The 20,530-nt window shown below is 47.8% G+C and overlaps 1 long non-coding RNA gene and 1 pseudogene across 1 annotated transcript; both read left to right on the top strand.

Annotated features, from left to right (window-relative positions):
- Positions 1 to 4,462: 4,462 nt before the first annotated feature.
- On the top strand, positions 4,463 to 18,803 carry LOC110345098 (uncharacterized). The gene is made up of 3 exons (XR_002388185.2): positions 4,463 to 4,640; positions 14,466 to 14,717; positions 18,557 to 18,803. It is a non-coding gene; the product is annotated as an uncharacterized LOC110345098 (long non-coding RNA).
- Positions 4,673 to 10,353, top strand: LOC101724027 (cyclin-dependent kinase 7-like; annotated as a pseudogene).
- Positions 18,804 to 20,530: the final 1,727 nt, after the last annotated feature.

The following is a 20,530-nucleotide window of genomic DNA, read 5'->3' as shown; positions in this document are numbered from 1 at the left end:
GGGGTGGGGCCAGGTCTGGCGGGGGTAGCCCTCAGAGGGCAGAACTGAAGAGGGGGCACTGGTTCAGTGGTCTGCTAGAGGTCTGGCCTGCTGCCTCCATGCAGCACAGTCTAATGGTCTGATTTACTTTGGGTCAGCATCTGCATGGCCTGTGTGTCTATGCTAAAATCAGACCTCTTCGCTCTGTTAAGGTTGGTTCATGACTGGTTCTTGGAATTTGTTAGGATCCAGTTCAGATTTGACACCATTGTTGCTGAAGACTTTACAACTACAGCCAAGATGACATAGTTGGTGCTGTCTGTTGGTTTTCTCTGTAGGCCAGGGGGTCAGAAACAATGCCGTGGACCATTCTCAGAGAACTGAGGACTAGGCCAAAGAAGCTGCAGGCCCTGGCACAGAAAACAGGAAAAATAGAAACATGAGAAAACAAGGCAGCAAAATGCCTTCAAAAACTCCCAAAGGCCAATCCAGGGGGCACAGAGCTGGAGGAAAACAAGCCACACAGCAGAATGTTGGAAAAGACATCAAGGGAGGCGAGCAAACAGTTCAATGAGGTACTCAGCAGATCCAGAGATGATGTATCCGAACAGCTATATTTTGTCCTTGGTGAGACAAATGAACAGCTAGTCTAGAGAAAACGCCTATAAAAATTGAGTGGAGCTAAAGAAAGATCCAAAACATAAACACCCAGCATAGAAAAGAGCGAGAATTTGCAAAAAGAGTTCTAAACAGAAATCCAGGAGATTCAAGGTACAACTAAAAGTGTGGGCAGCAGAAGAAGCCACTGAGTGTCAGGCCTGGAAGAGCGGGCTGTGTTAGTGATCAGCTAATGAGAGATGCCTCAAGCACAGCAAGAAGTGAGCAGCCATTGGAAAATCAGGATACAGGGCAAACAAGCCTGAGAGCTTTCTCTGCATTCCACTAAATTCCGTACGTTGGTACTACTAAACACTCCTGGTGAGCACAGGTTTGGGGAGCACCGCCACACTGCCTTCCTCAGCTTGGGGAGGCTCTTGACCCACCCCAGCCATCGACACCTGCACAGCGGAGCCATAGACCCAGTGCTCCTGAGATTCGGCATTTGTCAAAACTTGACCCAACCACTGGCAACCTAGATGCGAGGATTTCCCAAGAAGAACAACGGGGACTTGGGAGGGTGTGTCCGGCGGTGGATGAGGACAGGGTCCTTGCTGTCTGGGTGCTCTGAGGGACAGGGAGGAGGGACAGCGCCATCGGGTCAAGGCCACAGATGGTGGTGACAGCAAAGTAGGAGGGAGGGTTCGCAGGTGGGGGCCACAGACTGCGGTGATGGCTCGGCCCCTCTACGGTGATAAGACTGTCCCCCAGCCCTGTGGGACGGAGCAGGGGTGAGGAAGAATGCAAGCAGAAAGCTGCCGTGCGGGGCAGGACAGCCGCTGTGTGTCCCCAGCCAGCCCTCGGTACACCCACCAGTCACAGTCTCCGACCCGTGCTCATCATGCCTCAACCCCTCCGCTGACCCACCCAAGCCCCAGCGAGTGGGACACACACTGCCCCGTTAACCACCACGAAGAGCTCCTGCAGGGTGGTCAGAAGAAAAGGTCATTCAAATGCCACAAACTGATCACAAATGTGCAGTCCTCTTCTGAGTGCTCTTCAACTGTACCTGCCCACCTTTCCTCCCCCTGTAGTGAGGATCGAGCCCAGGGCCTCCCACAGGAGCGGCAGGTGCCTGCCACCAAACTATGTCTCCAGCCCCTTCTATTTTTTATTTTGAGAAAGTCTTGCCAAGTTACCCAAGCTGGCTTCAAACTTGCCATCCTCCTGCCTCAGCCTCCCAAGTACTGTGAAGCATAAGGAGAAAATACTAAGGTAAGAAGTGGTAAAATTCCAAAGGTGAGAAGGAGTTAGTATCTGTGGCAGATACAAGGCAAGCAGGACAGTTTCGTGATTAGAGAGCATATTTGTTTAGGAGGAAAAAATCAGAGTCCTGAATATTCAGCACCAGATAAAGGAAGTAGGTCATTCCATCAAGGCAGTAGGGAGCCACTGAAGGTTTATGAGCACTAGCAGCACTTTAGGACTTCAGATCTAACAGGACATGTTAGATGTGACAGGAAGAAGTGGATCAGGAAGCAGTGAGACTTTACTGTCATCAGGCCTGGGAGAGGCAGAGGGATGCAAATTGCCTGATAGAAGGTCTGAGAGTATATGGAGGCCGTCCTAGCTCCTGGTGTGACTGCACTCCCTCTGGCCCCACCCTGCAGGTGAAGCAGAGCAACTTCCTGTCACATCACCCAGTACCCTAATATCATACAGGACCTGTAGGGTAAGATCCAGCAACTGAAAGCCCAAAAGTCTATTATCAGGGTGGGCGGGCGGGGCCTGGCCCTGGGGCAGCTGGAGCGAGGTGACATCCAACACATCCAAGGTGTGTGAGTGGGCAAAGGAGTGCTGAGCCTGGCTCTCTTGGGCTGGGTAGCTGTGCGCTTGTTGCTCAGCTGCTCTGAGCCTTCCAACCTATGCTTGGAAAGTGGGATGCTGATCTCTGCTGGGGAGTTGGGGATCAGTGGGATCACACACCACACGGCACATTCAGCTGTGCGGGGTCCACGCTAGAGCCTAACTTGTAAGGCATGAGGTCATCCCCTTTTTGTGGTTGGCACGAGGTGCTGTAAGGGCGGGAGACTCAGGCACAAGGAGGACCTGGTACTATCTTTGGGGTACAGCCTTGAGACACTCTGTGGGGGTGGGGGTAAGGGTAGGAGGAGGTCTTTCTGGAGGAAGTGCTTGGACAGGAAGTGAGTGCAGTAGTTTAGGAAGAAAGAGAGGGAAGGACCCCTGGGGTCCCAGCATCCTGAGCCCCAGCCCGCCCCTGGACTGACCTGACCCCCTTCCCCAACCCCAACAGGCAGCAAACGTGCAGCTGCAGGGTGAACACGCTGAAATGAGGGGCTGCACAAGCAGCACTTTTCAGCAGGAGACAGTGTGTGCAGGTGCCTGATAGAGCTGCAGAAGCAGGCCATGGAGACACCGTCATCAATGCCTCCCTTGCTCACCATGGCTACATCCACGACCCCTCCCTTCCCTCCAAGTCCCACACGGGCCCAGGATGCAAGAGGTGGGAGCTGTGGCTGCACACTGTGCCCTGTCCCATGACCTCAATCTCTTATCTCTCTGGGGTGGGAGAGCTGGGAGTCCAAGAAATCTTGCTGAGTCCTCAAACGGTGGGAGGAGCCAAGAAGAGGTCCAACACCAAGGATAACAGTAAGGACTCAGACACAGGCGGGGACCTGCCAGATGTCCTAGAGCCACCTGAGGGAGCCTCAGTCCAAGAGATCACTGCCTTGGTCAATAAGCAGAAAGACACTCAACTGACCACACAGAGATGCACCCCATCCTCCTATGGGGGTCACGGGCAGTAGCAGACACCCCTCCTGTGTTACAAAGGTCACGTGCACGTGCAGGCTGCCAAGTGGCCATCCCCCATCCACAACTTGTGACTGGGCACAAACCACCAACCCAGCCAGCCACGCTCCTCGCTAGAGGAAGCCACCCCTCATCTGGCCCAGGCCTCCGCACACTGGAGGTCTGGGCTCCTGTGTGCACTTAGTGCACCAGGCACTTCCCAGGCTGCTCCGCACGTGCCATGGAGCAGTACAGCACGAGACAAAGAAGCAGGCCCGGGCCATCAGCCACCTCTCAGGTCCCCACTGCCCCTCCCAATGGAGCTGCGCCCCGTCACCCGTGGGGTACTTCACGCTTGCACCCACTATAAGAGCCCTCTCCCTCAGCCCGCTTCAGCTCCTCCCAAGGACGAGGAGGACAAGAGTACAGAAGTGGCACCTACAGAAGGAGGATTCTTTCTTTCCCACAGATTCGAGCAACAAAATGGAAACATGGCCCCACGTGCTATGTATTTTCCCCATGGAGACTCAAGGGTCCAAGAAAAAGCAGGGCAAAACTTTCCAACACAAGACACACTGAAAAGGGAACTGGGGCCAAGGAAACCACCTGCTTGTGCCCAGCGGAGGTTCTGCAGCACCAAAACGGGCATGAGCCACAGACCTCTTGCCCTAACTGCTGCCCTGCAGCCTCCATTCTGCAACAATGAAGCAGGATTCGGAGACAGGAGTGGCTGATGTATGCACAGAGGACTGGAGTCTGCGGAGGAAGGGTCTGAGCAGGAAGGTGCCATCTAAGAGCAAGTACAGTACTACCCAGCCACAGCCAGGCCTTGGTCCAGCTGCTCATCCTCCTTTTCAGATGTTTAGGAGTCAACCCAGAGCCTACAAGACTTTCACTAAACCATCTACACCCCAGCCCTTCAGGTGGCCACCTTCCTAGCCCTCAGTCAACTTGTTCATCTAGATTTGTCAGTTGGGTGAAGCTATTTATACCACTGTCAGGTGGGCAGTTGGTCTGGAACGTTCTGAGTTCTGAGGCAGTTGGGCAGTTGGTCTGAAACGTTCTGAGTTCTGAGGCAGTTGGGCAGTTACATAGCACGGACACCTGACCACAGGGGTCCGTGCTGGGGTAAAGGGGAGTTTGGACTCCCTGAGCCTTCAGCCGGGCTGCTTCTGGTGAAAAGGCATTGCCCTGGGGTCACAGATTGAAACGTAGAGGCAGGAGTTGAGGCAGGATTGGGGCCATAACCTGGGGTGAGCACTTCTGCCGAGCATCGCCCTGTAGCCACTCTGGGGCAGGAGGAATTGGGAAAGGAGTGCACTGGTCGGCGCTCAGCATCCGGGCCATAATCTAGTGTGTGCAGAGGTTCGGGGATCTCTGTCCCTCGGGAACCAACTACATTTGCTGCCTCAGACTCATCCCCACTCAGTGCTGTGGCTCTAGGCCAGTCCCTTCCTCTCTCTGAACTGTAGGGCCCGGACCCATACAATGGGAGTCCCAGCCCTGCTCTACCACCTCCCCGCAGACGTGAAGTGGTTTCTGAGAGCGGTGAAGCCTCAGACCCCTCAGCCCCGCCAGGGTAGGGAAGGAGCCACCACTTCCCCGGCCTTGTCGCTTACTATGTCCCCTCTCTGGGGCCGCACTGCCCCAAGTCCTGCTCTTTCTGCCGGACACGTCATGGCTGGGGCCCTCCACAAGCACCAGTGGCTTTTCTTCAGGTCTTGTCTGTGTTTATTCATTTCAGCCTCATGATAAACAATCGGCAGGTGCTGTTGACGTTTCTCCATCGGGGCGGGCAGGTAACACTTGCAGCCACACGTGGCTCTGACCCGGCTGTCGGGGACAAGCACCCTCGCCCTCCGCCACTGGGCGGTGCTGGTTTCTCCGATCCCTCGTCTGAACAGGGCGACTTTCTCTACACAGTCAGCCTCGTGGTGTTGCAAACGTGCCATCCACTCTCTGATTCGGGCAGTTCCCTGGGCACCTAGCGGTCAGGACTTCCAAAGTTTTCCCGGGCAGTCATGATTTGGGCATCTTCCTTTATCAGGAAGATGTCAAATGTTATTTACACCTTTTGGGTATTATTTTGACTATTTTGCTATTGCAAACATTCACATACAAGATTTTGTGTGAACATTTCAAAAATTCTCCTGGGTGTATACCTGGGAGTAGTATCCCTGCACTGTTTGGTAACTTTAACTTTCTGAGGAATTTCCCAACTGTTTTCTTTGTTATATTTGCACGAGGAATGGATGAAGATTCTCATTTCTCAAAACCATTGCCAAAAATTTCTTTCTCATCGTGGTCATCCCAGTGGGTAAGAAGTGGTTTCTTGAGGTGGCTTTGATTTGCATCTCCCTAACGGCTAGTGGCTCTGAACATACTGCTTATCAGCAGTTTATCTTCTTTGGAGCAGTATCTTTGAAAACATTTTGTTGAAAAAAAATGGTGATTTGGCTTTTGTCAGTGTTCTTTATATATTCAAGATATTTGACCTTAACAGATGGTGACTGGCAAATACTTTCTTCCATTCTGTAGGATATACTCATCTATTTCTTGATAGTGTTTTCTGAGGCACAAATGTTTTCCATGAAATCTTCTTTATCTATTTTTTCTTTTGTGGCCTGTGCCTTTGGTATCATATCTAAGAATCCACAGTCAAATCTAGGATTACAAAGATTAATGGTTATCATTTGCTTATTTTACCCCTGAGATTTTGATTGTTTACCTCTTCTATTTAAGACTGGTCCATTTTTAATTATTTACATTTGTTGTGAGGTAGAGAGGCATCTCCATTCTTTGCATTATGTATCTAGTAATCACAATACAATTTGTGGAAAAGACTACTCTCCCTCCGAAGGGCTTTGATGCCCTGGTTGAAAATCAAGTGACCAGGCCCATCCTGGAAGTGGGGCAGAACTCCTAGATGACTGCACCCAGTGAGCGGAAGTGTTTGTTAGAGACTCTCAGGCAGCTCTAAATTCTTACTGTCCAGCACACTCGCTTTTTTTGACTGAAGTTGGACTTTGTGTATGGAACGGCTGTACACGTGAAGTCTTGAGCAAAGCGCTATGAGAAACTGGACTTCCTCGGGGAGGGACAATTCGCCATGGTTTACAAGGCCAGAGACAAGAACACCAATCAGATCATCGCCATTAAGAAAGTATAAATAGGGCCGGGGATTTAGCTCAGTGGTTTCGCTGCCTGCTGTGCAAGCTCAAGGACCCGAGTTCGATCCCCGGTACCAAAAAAAAAAAAGTATAAATAGAATAGCCTTAAGAGAGATAAAATTATTACAGGAGCTAAGTCATCCAAATATAATTGGTGTGAGTAGGATCTAAATTGTTTGATATTTGGGATCCTGCCTTTTTGAACATGGTAGATGTTGATTGAAGCCTCAGGAAAGTGAATTGTTCCAGCTCCTTGATGCTTTTGGACATAAATCTATTAGCCTTGTCTTTGATTTCATGGAAACTGATTTAGAGATTATAATAAAGGATGATAGTCTTGTGCTGACACCATCACACATTAAAGCATACATGTTGATGACTCTTCAAGGACTGGAATATTTACATCAACATTGGATTCTACATAGGGATCTGAAACCAAACAATTTGTTGTTGGATGAAAATGGAGTTCTAAAACTGGCAGATTTTGGCCTGGCCAAATCATTTGGGAGCCCCAGCAGAGCTTATACACATCAGGTTGTAACCAGGTGAGAACTGTGAGAATTGGACCTCATTCATGACTGACGAGAGAGTGTGGAGATGAGAGCCTGAGTGAAGAGAAGAGAGGATGAGAGGACACATTGGACATGGGAAGAACAGAGAATTCTTCAAATTACCCAGACAATGAAGAGATGGAACCAGGCACCTGAGTGACTGTTTGGACCGAGGATATATGGAGTGGGTGTGGGCAGGTGGGCTGCTGGCTGAATATTAGCAGAGTTGCTTCTAGGGCTTCCTTTTGCCACGAGACTCAGATCTTGATCAACTTACAAGAATATGTGAAACTCTGGGCACACCAACTGAGGAACGATAGCCTAACATGTGTAGTCTACCAGATTATGTGACATTCAGGAGTTTCCCTGGGATCCCATTGTGTAGGGAACAGGGAAAGGGGACATTACTAGAACCTCTGCAGTAAGTCCTAGTCTCCTGTGAGCCACGACAGCACAAGGCAAATTACAGGAGAGGTAGAAAAATGAGACTGAGAAGAAGCTGAGCTTTGGGTCTGATCAGTGCTGCTCTGGGCAGCAAAGACAAAAGCCCCCAGCTTACCACACCTTTTATTCAGTACATGGGGAGAAACAAATGTAACAAGTGACTTGCAGAGAGTTCAGTACATCCTGAGTAAACAAGATCGTAACAGTCCAAGAACAATGAGGAATTGAGTAGATGTTTGTTCTCCCAGGATGTTTTCAGCTCCCAGGATGTTTCTTGTCCTGGAGAACCACAGCATCACCGGATCACTGAGGTCACAGTTGTGACCGGAGGCCAAAATGGAGCTATTCCGTAGCTGGGCTGTAGGCAGGAGAACTAGGCTAACCAAATGATTTTACCCTAAAATTATGTAGCATTGCTCCCGACACCATTGCAACACATCTTCAGTGCAGCAGGAGATGACTTGCTAGATCTCATACGAGGCTTATTCCTGTTTAATCCATGTACTCGAATTACAGCCACACAGGCATTAAAAACTCCATACTTCAGTAATCGGCCAGGGCCAGCACCTGGGTGTCAGCTGCCCAGACCCAACTGTCCAGTAGAAGTCTTAAAGGAGCAGGCAAACCCAGCCATGGTGGCAAAACAGAAAAGGACAGAGGCCTTGGAATAAGGAGAATTGCCCAAGAAGCTCATTTTTTAGTTACAGAGGACACTGGACAGTATTTTCCTACTGAAGGAAATAGGCCAAAAGGCAAATAATGGAAAGAATAGTAAACATTAAGTAAATGCTGTGGAAGCGAATTTGTAAATATTCTACAGATGTAAAATATGTAAAACTATGGAGTATTTTTGTTAAATATATTTTAAAATAAAAAATTTCATTCTTAAAGAAAATCAACTGACCATAAATGTGCAGATTTCTTTCCTGACTCAGTCTATTCCATTGATCCCTGTCTATTTGTATTCCAGTACCCTGTGGTCTTGAACACTGTAGCTTTATAGTAGGTTTCTAGATTGGAAAGTGAGTCCTCTAACCTTGTAGTTTTTCGATAATTTTTTCTACATTTGGTCCTATGCATTTCCATATGAATTTTAAGATCATTGTGTCAGTTTGGGCAATAAAAGCAGCTCAAATCTTGATCAGAACTTGTTGAACCACTTACGACAGCATGACATCTAAACAGCAGTATTTACATCTCTGAAGGTGCATTTCTTCCCACTTGTTTCCATTTTTAAACTTTACTGAGTTATAACTGAACAGAAAAGGACACACACTTAATGCATGCATATTGCTGAGTTTGGACATATAAGGGGTGATCAGAAAGTATAGTGAACATTTAAATTTTTACAAATTTATTACAGTAAAAGACACTGCCACTTAATGCCCCTCAAAGTAGGCCCCTTTGCTTCAAACATACATGTTCCACTGTTCACTCTCTGAAGCAGTTCTGGAAGTCCTCTCCCGTGGCTTTTCGTGGTGTGCTCAAAAATGCAGAGAATGCTCCTGCCAAATGCCATACAAACCCAAAGGCAGGCCATAAAAACATAATGCCAAAAAATGACAGTGTATCCTCATTCACCTTATTCACAAGATCTGTCACGGAGCAACTTCTGGCTCTTTCCCAAAGCCAAAATGACCATGAAAGGTAAACATTTTGAATCAATTCAGAACACTGAGGCAGCCACAACAGTAGAACTAAAGACACTCACAAAAGAGAACATCGAGAACTAAAACCCAAAGATTGTCCATAACATTATCTGTTGTTTTTCCGTCATCAGAGAGTGCTGGCATGTAGTAGTTGTTCAAACAGTATTTTTGAATGAAGAAAATGAGTGAATAAAAATAAAAAATACAGGGCCAGGGATTAACTCAGTGGTTCCGCTGCCTGCCTCATAAGCGCAAGGACCCAGTTCAATCCCTGGTATCAAAAAAAAACCCCAAAAAAACAAAAAAACAAATTTTCTTGCCTCAGCCTGTGGGCTAAATGTGAATGAAAATATTAGTTGAGGTTTGCCCTTGTATTTGGAATATAATCATGCACCACTTTCCCAGCCACAGACCTGCAGTCTGTGAAATATCCACGTCCCTCTCCATGTCCGGCACACCCCAGTTTCTTCTTAATCCTTCTCCCAGCTCCTACTGAGTGGCTGGCAACAAGCAAAGATAGAGCCATAAAGATGCACTCAACAGACTTTGTTTCATGAAATAACTTCTAACTGCATATTAGATACATGATTTGCACATTTCTCCTACCATTTCATATGTCACCTCACTGTTCTTCCTGGTGACCATCAATGCAAGTTTCTTTTTTTGTGAAAAAAATTTAATGCAGTGCGTGGGTCATCTTCTCAAAAGAAGAATTATGATTAGCACAGTAAAATTCCAGCAATGGTAGCCACAACTATTTTCATAGTCTAAAATTAGTGAACTATATAAAGAATAGAAATGCCCAGAATACAGTATTAAATGAAATTTTTTCTTTATATTTTTCTATTTTAATAAAATACAGCAATATCCTTCTTAAATATACATTTTCCCCACCTTTTTAGTCTATAAAAAAATGTATTTAGGTAAACCAAAATATAGATATAACCAATATACTGTGGATACAAATTAAAAATCACTTCACAATAAATTATGGGGACTATTCTTGTTTTTCACCCTAACACAGTGCCTGACAGACAGTAGACGCTCCACATATGTTTAATGAAAGCTAAGCATAGTCTACTATTCATATACATTCCAAATAGGGACACATCTGCAAAGGTACATGAGTTGGACGCAGGCTTTCCGGCTGACTTCATGGGGTCCCAGTGATGACTAGGAGTAAATCTTCATATCCACAGAAAACTGGAAAGTTGGTCACTGTCTGTCCTGTCCCCCACTGTTGAGTGCCCTCCCTGGAGCTGTGGAGGATGACACAAAGGGTATAAAGGGGGAGGGGGAGGGGAGGGGGGAGAGCTGGGGAAGTGGCTGCTCCTGGCCTTGCTGAGATGTCTCCAGCCAGGGCCAAGCAGCAGCAGCAAAAGGTCTGTGCTAAGAGGCTTGCGGTTTCTTTCTCTCCTCCTCTCACGGCCAAAGAGAAGGAGGCACGTAGAGGGGTGAGGGGTAGAAGTTGTAGATGGGGGTTTTCGAAGAAGAAGAAGAAACTCCTTCTCCTCTCTCAGGCTCAGTCTCCCCCTCAGGGCTCAGGGCTGGAGGGTGGAGGAGGAACTCAGCCACCTCCCCCCACCCCCCCTCAATTCAAGGTTGAAGTGGGGTAAAATTAATGCCCTGTCCCTTTAAAATAGAAATAAAAGCCCCCCGCGCCCCGCCCCCTCTCTCTTCATCATCAGCTGCTGCTGCTGCTGCTGCTGCTGCTGGGGTCTCTCTCCTTGGGAGGGGGGCGGGTCTCGTCTCGGGGCGATGCACATAAGTTTTTAAGGTGAAGACCTTGTCTCAAAAAACACCCAAAACAATTACAAATAAGTAAAAGATAATGTGGCAGACACTCCATGCTAACCGGCCACGCCTGTGTGCTTTGGATCGTCCTGGGTATAGCATCTGAACTCCCACATGCTGAGGAGAGGAGTGTCCTAAAGCTGCTGTCGTGAGTCCCCACCCGGGGCTCACAGCCACACAGACTTGTGTCTCAGGGGTGCTGTGGCCCAGAGGTGCTACGTCGTCACGGTGTCTGCAGGCCCGGAGCCTTCTGAGGCGCTGAGGGCGACTCTGTCCAGGCCTCTCTCCCAGCCCGTCATGGTTGCCAGCCCCCACCACCCCAAAATCACCCTTAATTCTCCTGGGAAAGAAATCAGTTACACAGTGGTCCCCTGGACCTTCATGCAGTCGGAAGCTTTGCATAATTCCCCGGGTAAAGCAGAAATGTTAGAATGGAAATGAAAGCGGGCTGACATCTGAACGAGGAAGCTTTTTTCCTTGGACATTTTAGGACGCAGTGATGTTTATCCGGAAATCGCTGTCATCCTGTAGATTTATCCCACATTAGTCCACTTAGGCAAATAACTGGGCAAATCAAAAATCTCTTAACTTATACCCCAAATCCCTGCCAAAATTAAGGAAAGAATGTGGGTGGACATAGTGTATTTCTCTGCATGGAGCCTTTTGTTTGGGGCCTGGGATGTTCGAGCAGGCATGGAGACAAGGAACTGGGCAGGGAGATGGAAGGTCTAGTCCAGGCTGCAGCGGGGTGCACGGCTCGCGGTCCGGGAAGGTGGGGGCCAGCACTCCTCACTCTTTGGTCTTTTACTGAGACTCGGGGCCCTCCTCTCGGCCTCCACCTGCACACAGGCTCCCCGCCTGTGCATCTGCGTCCCACAATTACCAGTCATGGCGACATGTGTTCATACATTTTGCCTTTTGGGGGGAGGATACCGGCGATTGAACGCAGGGCCTTTTGTACTGAGCTACATTCCCAGTCCTTTTTATTTCTTATTTTGAGGCAGAGTCTCTCTCACAGAGTCACTAAAGTTACCCAGACTGGTCTTGACTGTGAAACCCTCCTGCCTCAGCCTTCCAGACTGCTGGGATTACAAGCCTGCACCACTAGGCCTGGCTTGTCTATTTTATTGTGGAAAGTGGCCTCAGAAGTATTCTGTTGTCTTTTTGTGTTTCTCAAACAAGTGTCCTTTTGAACATGTAAATAAATATCTTTAAAAGAATTTAAATTTTTTCTCCAGAATTAGAGTTTTGGAATTTTTATCTTTCTAGTTTTTTTGTTTTTGATTTTTTGTACCAGGGATCAAACTCAGGACTCTGTGCTTTCGAGGCAGGTGCGGTGCCATTGAACTAAATCCCCGGCCCTTCTTTCTAGGCTGTAGACATTAAGAGTTTTGATCTTCTGAGAGTCCAACATGCAGGACTTGGATGAGCCCAGTTGCATTTTGGGGGACTGTGGCCCAAACACACATTTTGGACACTCCTATACCTTCTGCTCGGATGTTTCCTTGACCCCCTATCTTCTGTTCATTGCATTGTGCTCACGGATGGCCCCACGGGCTCCACTTGTGGACACTGATATTCTTTGTGGCCCAGGACACAAACAAGCCTTTCAAATGGTGTGTGGGAAGCTGAGATGAAAATGTGGTCTCAGGATACTGGAAGGGGCAGAACCCAACTCACACTAGCTTGAGCTATAAAGGGGGGGTCTCCCAACTAGCACCCCCCTCTTCTCTAACCCTTATTACTAGCTGCATTATTGTAATGCTACCTTCCTGTGTTAGATCCACAAATAGGGCTGGGGTGTAGCTCAGAGGTACAGTGCTTGTCTAGCATGCACAAAGCCCTGGGTTCAACTCCCAGCACTGGAAGAAACAATCCATGAATTAAAAAGCTGATCAGCTGTGACTCTTATTAAAATGTAACAGCAGGGGCTGGGGATTTAGCTCAGTGGTTCCACCACCTGCCCCAAAAGTGCAAGGACCCGAGTTCGATCCCCAGTACAAAAAAAAAAAAAAGTAACAGCAGCTTTACTATTACTGTACAAGAGGAAGGAAATGGGAGGAGCAAGGGGACACAGGCGCGAAAGCACAGGTCACAGAGGACGGATACAGTCGAAGAATAGCCACAGACACTCCAGAAATGTGAAAACGGAGCTGGGCGTGGTGGCGCACGCCTGTAATCCCAGCACTCGAGAGGCTGAGGCAGGAGGATCACCAGGAGCTCAAGGCCAGCCTGGGCTACAGAGTGAGCTCAAGGCCAGCCTGAAGTACAGAGTGAGTCCCTGTTTCCAAAACAATTTTCTTAATTAATTTTACTCTCACATCCCAGCAATAGCAAGCACTTAAGTATTTTTATTATGTCTTTCTATGCACATCTGTATACTTTTTTTTTTTTTTTTGGTACCGGGGATTGAACTTGGGACCTTGCACTTTCGGGGCAGGTGGTGGAACCACTGAGCTAAATCCCTGGCCCTTTACTTTTTAAAATAATATTGAAACCATGCTATACATACGTTCCTAACACACCTTTTTATGTACTGTGACAAATGAAGGTTTCTACTTTGTCTCTTAAAACCTAAAACTTGAGTTCTATGGATTGGTGAGGACTTCCTCTTAGTCCCCTCACCCTGGCACCGCCTCCTGGTGGACAGGGGCTTGTCCAGCTCACTCACATGCCACTGCAGTGAGTTGGTACACAAGTCAGTTCCTGTGCATCGAAGATTGTTTTCTTATCCCTTAAGATATTCCCTAGATGAGGAATCACCTAATAAAAGGGCTTGTGGCAAGGAGCTAGCATCACCTCAGCAAAGAATAACTTTCTGGAAACACCAAAGCCACTGCATCCCACCCAGGTACATGGGGCCCACTTCCCCGAACGCTCCCTGACGACCTCCCAGGCTTGTAAAAGGGATGCTGACATTCACTGAGGACCTGCGGGCCTAGAACCACCACCCTGCTCCGACACCGGGTGAACCTGCCCCCTGGAGACCTACAAGACACAGTCGTCACTGGCCAGGCCAGTGCTTGGCTCAGTGACAAGGGTGAGGACAGGACGGGTATCCACAGCAGCTACCTTGACCATCCACGGCTGGAGAGGGTGCCTTCTAAACCAAGAAAAATCAAAGGCTAATACAAAAATCAAAGAAAGCAAAACACTGACATTACAGGCAAGGGAGGTTTCCGGCTGGAGGAATCAGATGTCAGGGCCAGAAGGGAGGCTGGCTGCACTCAGAGTGATCCTCCTGGGGTGCTTCCGGCAACTCGAGTCAGGAGCAGGAAACACACGTGGGCCTTCCGGTAGGCAGCGTGAAACTGAAAGGGTGAGATGTTTGGCCATGGAGACTCACACACGGTTAGAGATGAGGGCCGCCGGCTTTCTGAGACAGACTGTCTCCTGGAACGCCCAATCTCAGTCCGTACTGGCCCCCGCACATAGCCTGACTCAGGTGACCTGCTCGCTCTTCTTCCCAGGCCGCAGGACCACGAGGATGTCCCATGGCAGAGGACGCTGGGCAGTCCAGCTCCAACTCCCCCGCTGCCTCTCCGGGAGGGGCAAGGCAGAAACCACCAAGCCCACGACTCACTGGCTGCGGCTTCTCCACCTCCTGCCCCACCTCAGGCCCTGAGTCTCTCCCACCAGCCTCACCTCTGTGGGCATCTTTGCTGGCAGTCCCTGAGCTGCCCCGCAGGGGCGTCACCACACCTGGCAGAGTCCAGCCCACAGTAAGTTAAATCAACAACATGTTTGAGATCCAGGAAGACCTAGGGATTACAGGTGTCACCACCATACCTAGCTCTTTTCTTTTCTTTCTTTCTTTTTCTTAATTGACAATTGGGGATTTTAAGAACAGCATGCCTGGGGGCAGCCACAACACTGCCTGGAACCCCCACCAGGTGCATCCATGCATGTAGCCAGCAAGGTGCAGCCTGCCGTCTGGGGGCCACAGCCAGGAAGCCGCAATCCCTCAGACCACGACCTACGCACCCGGCCTTGGCTTCATCCCACCTGGCTTCTGTCTGTCTGCAGTGACAACTACACTAGTGACCACACTCCTGGGAGCCCGGTGGCAGCTTCTCCCTGGCTCAAGTGCCCACCCAATCTCACAGAAGTCGCCCTTGATGCATTCTTCCTTCTGCGGACGTGGGCAGAGGGAGCAGATGAATGGCCATCGTCCCTCACCATCCTGCCCTGGAAAACTCTGAGGAGAGGAGAGCCGTGGGGAGGGAATTCCCGCTTGAAGACAGAGGCGGGAGGCTGCCGGCCTGGCCTGGGGCTGCAGCCCGAGGAGGTCCGCTGCCCTGGCATCCGTGCCACACCAGCCCACCTGCCGTGAACCAGTAGCTAGGCCTGCCGGGGCCGAGGGCTTCCACCAAGGAAGTGGATTCGAATCCTATCCCACAGCGTCCCCCCACACTGGTTTTTCTTTCTTTGGTCAAATTTATCCGTAATTTGAGTCACAGCAGCTCATGCTCCGGCCCCATCACAGGCGCAGGTGGAGCAGGCAGCCCTGCTCCGTGTCCCTTCTGATTTCCTCTGACATCCGGAGGCCACACACTCCGGGTTCACTCATTCCCAGCAGCCACTGAAAGCAAGGACACCCCAAGTCTGGGGCCCCAGCCCCCTTCCCGGCCCTCAGGCAGCCTGAGGAAGTGCGGCCACTCCCAGGGGCCGCCCCATCCAAAGTACAGCAGCTTCCTTGTGTCCCCTACACCAGCCTGGAACCACAGGGTCGCAGGCCCGGCTGCTCCTGGGCTCCAAGGGGAGACACAGGCCTTGCTCACCTCCAGCCCCTGGGGCTCAGAGTTTGTCTCTGTCCACCTCTTCTCACAGCAATGCCAGGCATGGGATATAGGGCCACCCTAATGCAGAATGACCTCATCTCCCAATCCTACCTCAATCACATCTATTTTTTATTTTGTTTGGGGTTTTTTTGTTTCTTGTTTTTCTGAGGTACTGGGCATCGAACCCAAGGCCTTCACTCTGACCTACATACCCAACTGTCTTTTAATTTGAGACAGGGTTTCACTAAGTTGCTAAGTTGCCCAGGCTGAACTCAAACTTGAGATCCTCCTTCCTCAGCCTCCCAAAGCCCTGGGATTACAGGTGTGCACCACCATGCCCAGCTGTTTATTTTTTCCAGTGATGGAGATGGTACTCGGGTCTGGAACATGTTAGGCAAGTGCTCTACCTGAACCACACCCAGCCCCTCAGTTACCTCTGCAAAGACCCTTTTCCAAAGGCCACTGCACGGGACACCAGGGGATGTCATTCTGGGGGTCACCATTCCACACATCGCAGCTTGCGCCTGACTGAACCGAGGCTCATGGAAGCCACCAGTGGCAGGAAGCTAGGGTCTTGTTCAGGGTCCACAGGCAGCTGTCACCCAAGACACGCAGAGACCAGCACTGACAGGGCAGGGCTGGGGCACATGTATTGTGATCAGAAGAGGTGTGAGCTAAATGTATACGACTGCCTAAAAGATTGTATTATAATTTTAGTCTTTATAGAATTATTTTTTTCATTTGGCCTTCATGACTTGAAAAAATTAAACCTGTAATCGATTTTAGTCCTTTGTTCCATTGAAACCATGGACTTCAAGAAAAAAAAGTTTCTAGGGTCAGGGATGTAGCTCAGTGGTACAGCACCTGCCTGGCAAGTGTGAGGCCCTGAGTTCAATCCTTAGTACCAAAAAACCCCACCAAAAACCAAAAGCCAAAAACCAAAAAAAAAAGCTCCTACTTGAAAATCATCTTCATCTGGCAAGGGTGAAATCAAGGAATTTCAACTTTGCCTCCTCAAAATTTCACAAAAAGGCATAACTTCAAACTAATGTAAATAACATAAGTGATGAATATCCTACAATCTTTTTTTTTTTTGGTACTGGAGATCGAACTCAGGCCCTTGGGATTACAAGGCAGGCAGTGGCACCACTGAGCTAAATCCTGGGCCCAATATCCTACAATCTTGACATAATAAATATATTTTTTAAAAATAAGATATGAGGGTCGGGGATTTAGCTCAGTGGTTCTGGCACCTGCCTCACAAACGCAAGGTCCCGAGTTTGATCCCTGGTACCAAAAAAACAAAACAAAACAAAATAAGATATGGGCCGGGGATTTAGCTCAGTGGTTTCGCTGCCTGCTGCGCAAGCACAAGGACCCGAGTTTGATCCCCGGTACCAAAAAAAAAAAAAAGAATCCAAAAATAAAGAAGATAGTGTAAGAGGGGAAATGAGGTTCTGCTCCAGGCTAAGAGGCCAGGCAGTAGAACCACTGAGCTAAATTCCCGCCCCTAGGGTCCACTAAAAGAAAGACCCCACCACCATCTGCTAACAGCCTGGAGCAATGAATGTCAGCAGTGAGACAGGGTGAAACTTTTAAAGGACAGGAAATGAGAATAGAAGGAAAAAATGGAAACAAAGATTTTATAAATAAGGAGGGGAAGAAGGGTTGAAGGGAGGGGAGAGAAACTGGGAAAAAAGAAGAATCAAGGTATATTGTGTACAGGTACAAATTCCCTATGGTGAATGTGATCATTATGTATATCCAAAGCATACCAATAAAATTAATATTTAAAAATCATATATAGCTTAAAATGTTAACTATGCTAGTCTAATATATTGATTCTCATAAATACTGTAAACTAATTTTTAAAATGAGTTAGTAAATATAAATGGGATTAATGACTACAAACATTCATAACCACAATCTGAGTCATTTACTAAATTCAAGTATTCTTGGCTTAAGATAAAAAAGAGATTTGGTTCTATTAAATGTGTTTTCACAAAATATTAACATATAAGTGCTTAGGATTGCTTTCTTCATAAAGCTGCTAAGAATTAAAATTCTAATGTATAATCTTAGGAGAATTTCTTTGGAGGGCCCCTTGGACCTTTGCCTTTGTTTTTTTCCAGTACCAGGGATCGAACTCAGGCCCTTGAGCTTGCCAGGCAGGCGGCATCACTGGGCCATGTGGCCGGCCCAGACCTTTGGGACTGTCCAAGAAACTCTCTTATGGCTAAAAAGGCAGCTACCTGGACATTATGTAGTTAAGTTTTTTACTGTCCAAAGCAATAATTTTTTTTTTTTTTTGGTACCGGGGATCAAACTCGGGCCCTTGTGCTTGCGAGGCAGGCGGTGGAACGACTGAGCTAAATTCCCGGCCCTAAAAAAATTTTTAGTAAATTTTTGACCACTAACATATAATAAAACCATCATAACTACTGTGTTTTGCATGCATTTTCAGATTTATTCTTTTCTCTTTTAACTTCTCTGAAAGCGAGGCATAATTACATAGAGTAACACACAGAGACCCTACATATTTCGCAGGGGGGTTTTGACCAATGCATAGACCTGCGGAATCCCAACCGTGAGTAAGACAGGAAACACTCCCACAACCCACACACCCTTCACAGCCTGTGGCAACTGCTTCACAATTTCTTTTACTGTGTATATTTGGATTGGGCTGCAATTTCATATACACACGGAATTAGAAAGTGGATGTTCTTTTGTGCCAACCTTCTTTCACTTAGCAGGATTTTTTTGTTTTGGTTTTTTTGCAGTGCTGAGGACAGAAGCCAGGGCCTCGAGTGTTCGAGGTGAGTGCTGTTTGCTGCCCAGCTCAGGCCCAGTGGGACATTTTGGAGCTGCCCCCGGGTTCCGGCAGGAGTCCGGACCTGTCCTGTCATCTCTGAGTCAAGTTCCACTTTTGCAGAGACCACAGTGTGAGCGTCCATTTTGTCACTGATGGACATCTCAGTAGCTTCTGATTTAGGGCTGATAGGAATTAAAGCCTCTATGAACATTATACGAACAAGTCCCTTTGTAGAAATATATTTTCTTTTCCTTTCAATGGAACTTGTGGCTCATCTCATCTGGTAGATGTGTGTTTAACCTTCTAAGAAACTGCCAAACTGCTTTCCAAAGCATCGCGTCCCTTACACTCCCACCAGTAATACGCAAGGGTTTCAGTTGCTCCACATGCTTGTCGGCCTTCGTGTGTGTGTGTGTGTGTGTGTGTGTGTGTGTGTGTGTGTGTGGTGCTGGGGGTGGAACCAAGTCTTCATCCATGCTAGGCAAACGCTCCACCACTGAACTACATCCCCAGCCCTTTTTAAAAATTGTATTTTGAGACAGGGTCTCACTAAATTGCCCAAGCTAGATTTGAACTTGCAATTCTCCTGCCTCAGCCTCTTGAGTAGCTAGGATTACAGGCATAAACTAGCTTGCTCAGCTTAATGATATAATGTGATAGGGCCGGGGATTTAGCTCAGTGGTTCCACTGCCTGCCTCATAAGCGCAAGGACCTGGGTTCGATCCCCGGTACCAAAAAAAAAAAAAAAAAAAAGATATATTTTGATGAGCACAGATTTTAATTTTGGTGAAGTCAAATTTGCTTATTTTTAAGAAATAGTGCTTTTTAAGTATCACCTGGGAAAGCTTTGCCAATATAAAAGTTGCAAAGATAGTTCTACAAGTGTTAGCATTCTTGCTTTTGCATTTAGATCTGAGTGGCTTAAATTAATTTTGACACCGCACGTGAGTTGGGGGCCAGGGTCTTTTTCCATCTGTATGGATAACCAGCTGTCTAGCTACCTCCTCTCGTCGAAAGACATTTGTCTCTGGTATCTTCTTTGGTGTCTTTCTGACAATCAAATGACAATGTGTGCATAATGGTCTATTTCTGGGCTCTCTTTTCTGCTTCGTGAATGGTATTTGTCTACCCCACATCAAACCACCTGACTGATTATGTAACTTTATAGTAAGTCTTGGAATAAGGCTGTGTAAGTCTTCTCTGTTATTTTTTGAGGTTCTAATAATTCAGGTCCTTTGCTTTTCTCTACACGTTTTAGAAATAGCTTGTCAATTCCCTCCTTCCTTTTTCTTTCCTTTCTCCCTTTCTTCTGTCTTCCTTCTACCCTCCCTCTCTCCCTTCTTCCTTCTCCTTTAAAAAACAGATGCCAGCTGGGGATTTAGCTCAGTGGCACCACGCCTGCCTCACAACCACAAGGTCCTGAGTTTGATCCCTGGTACTGAAAAATAAAAAATAAAAATAAAAAATAGATGCTGGAAGTCGGGCATGGTGGTGCACACCTATAACCCCAGAACTCTGCCAGGCTGACGCAGGAGGACTCTGTCTCAAAATAAAGAATGAAGAAAGACCTGGCAGTATAGCCCAGTGCAAAGATCCTATGTTCAATCCCCAGTACTGAAAGAAAAAAAAAAGTGCTGGAATTTTGTTTAGGAGTGGTTTAAATCCTTAGATCCACTTGACAGGAACTGACACATAAACATGGTCTTCCATAATTAAATTTTCTTTCACTACTCTCTGTAATAAAGAAGTCACAGTGTATTGGGAGAGACCAAGGTATGACTATTTCCCTTACAGAAAATTATAAATTTTTCAAAACTACAAAATAGTATTTTAAAATATGCATTATAGCCGGGGATTTAGCTCAGTGGTTTTGCCGCCTGCTGTGCAAGTGCAAGGACCCGAGTTCGATCCCCGGTACCAAAAAAACCCAAAAACCAAAACA

Source organism: Heterocephalus glaber, unplaced genomic scaffold, assembly GCF_053883595.1.
Source record: "Heterocephalus glaber isolate CG9 unplaced genomic scaffold, H.glaber_assembly_v1.0 deba00000937, whole genome shotgun sequence".
In the NCBI taxonomy this organism is placed as follows: Eukaryota; Metazoa; Chordata; class Mammalia; order Rodentia; family Bathyergidae; genus Heterocephalus; species Heterocephalus glaber.
The sequence above is the reverse complement of the archived record's forward strand: the minus strand, read 5'-3'. Positions and strand labels throughout refer to the sequence as shown.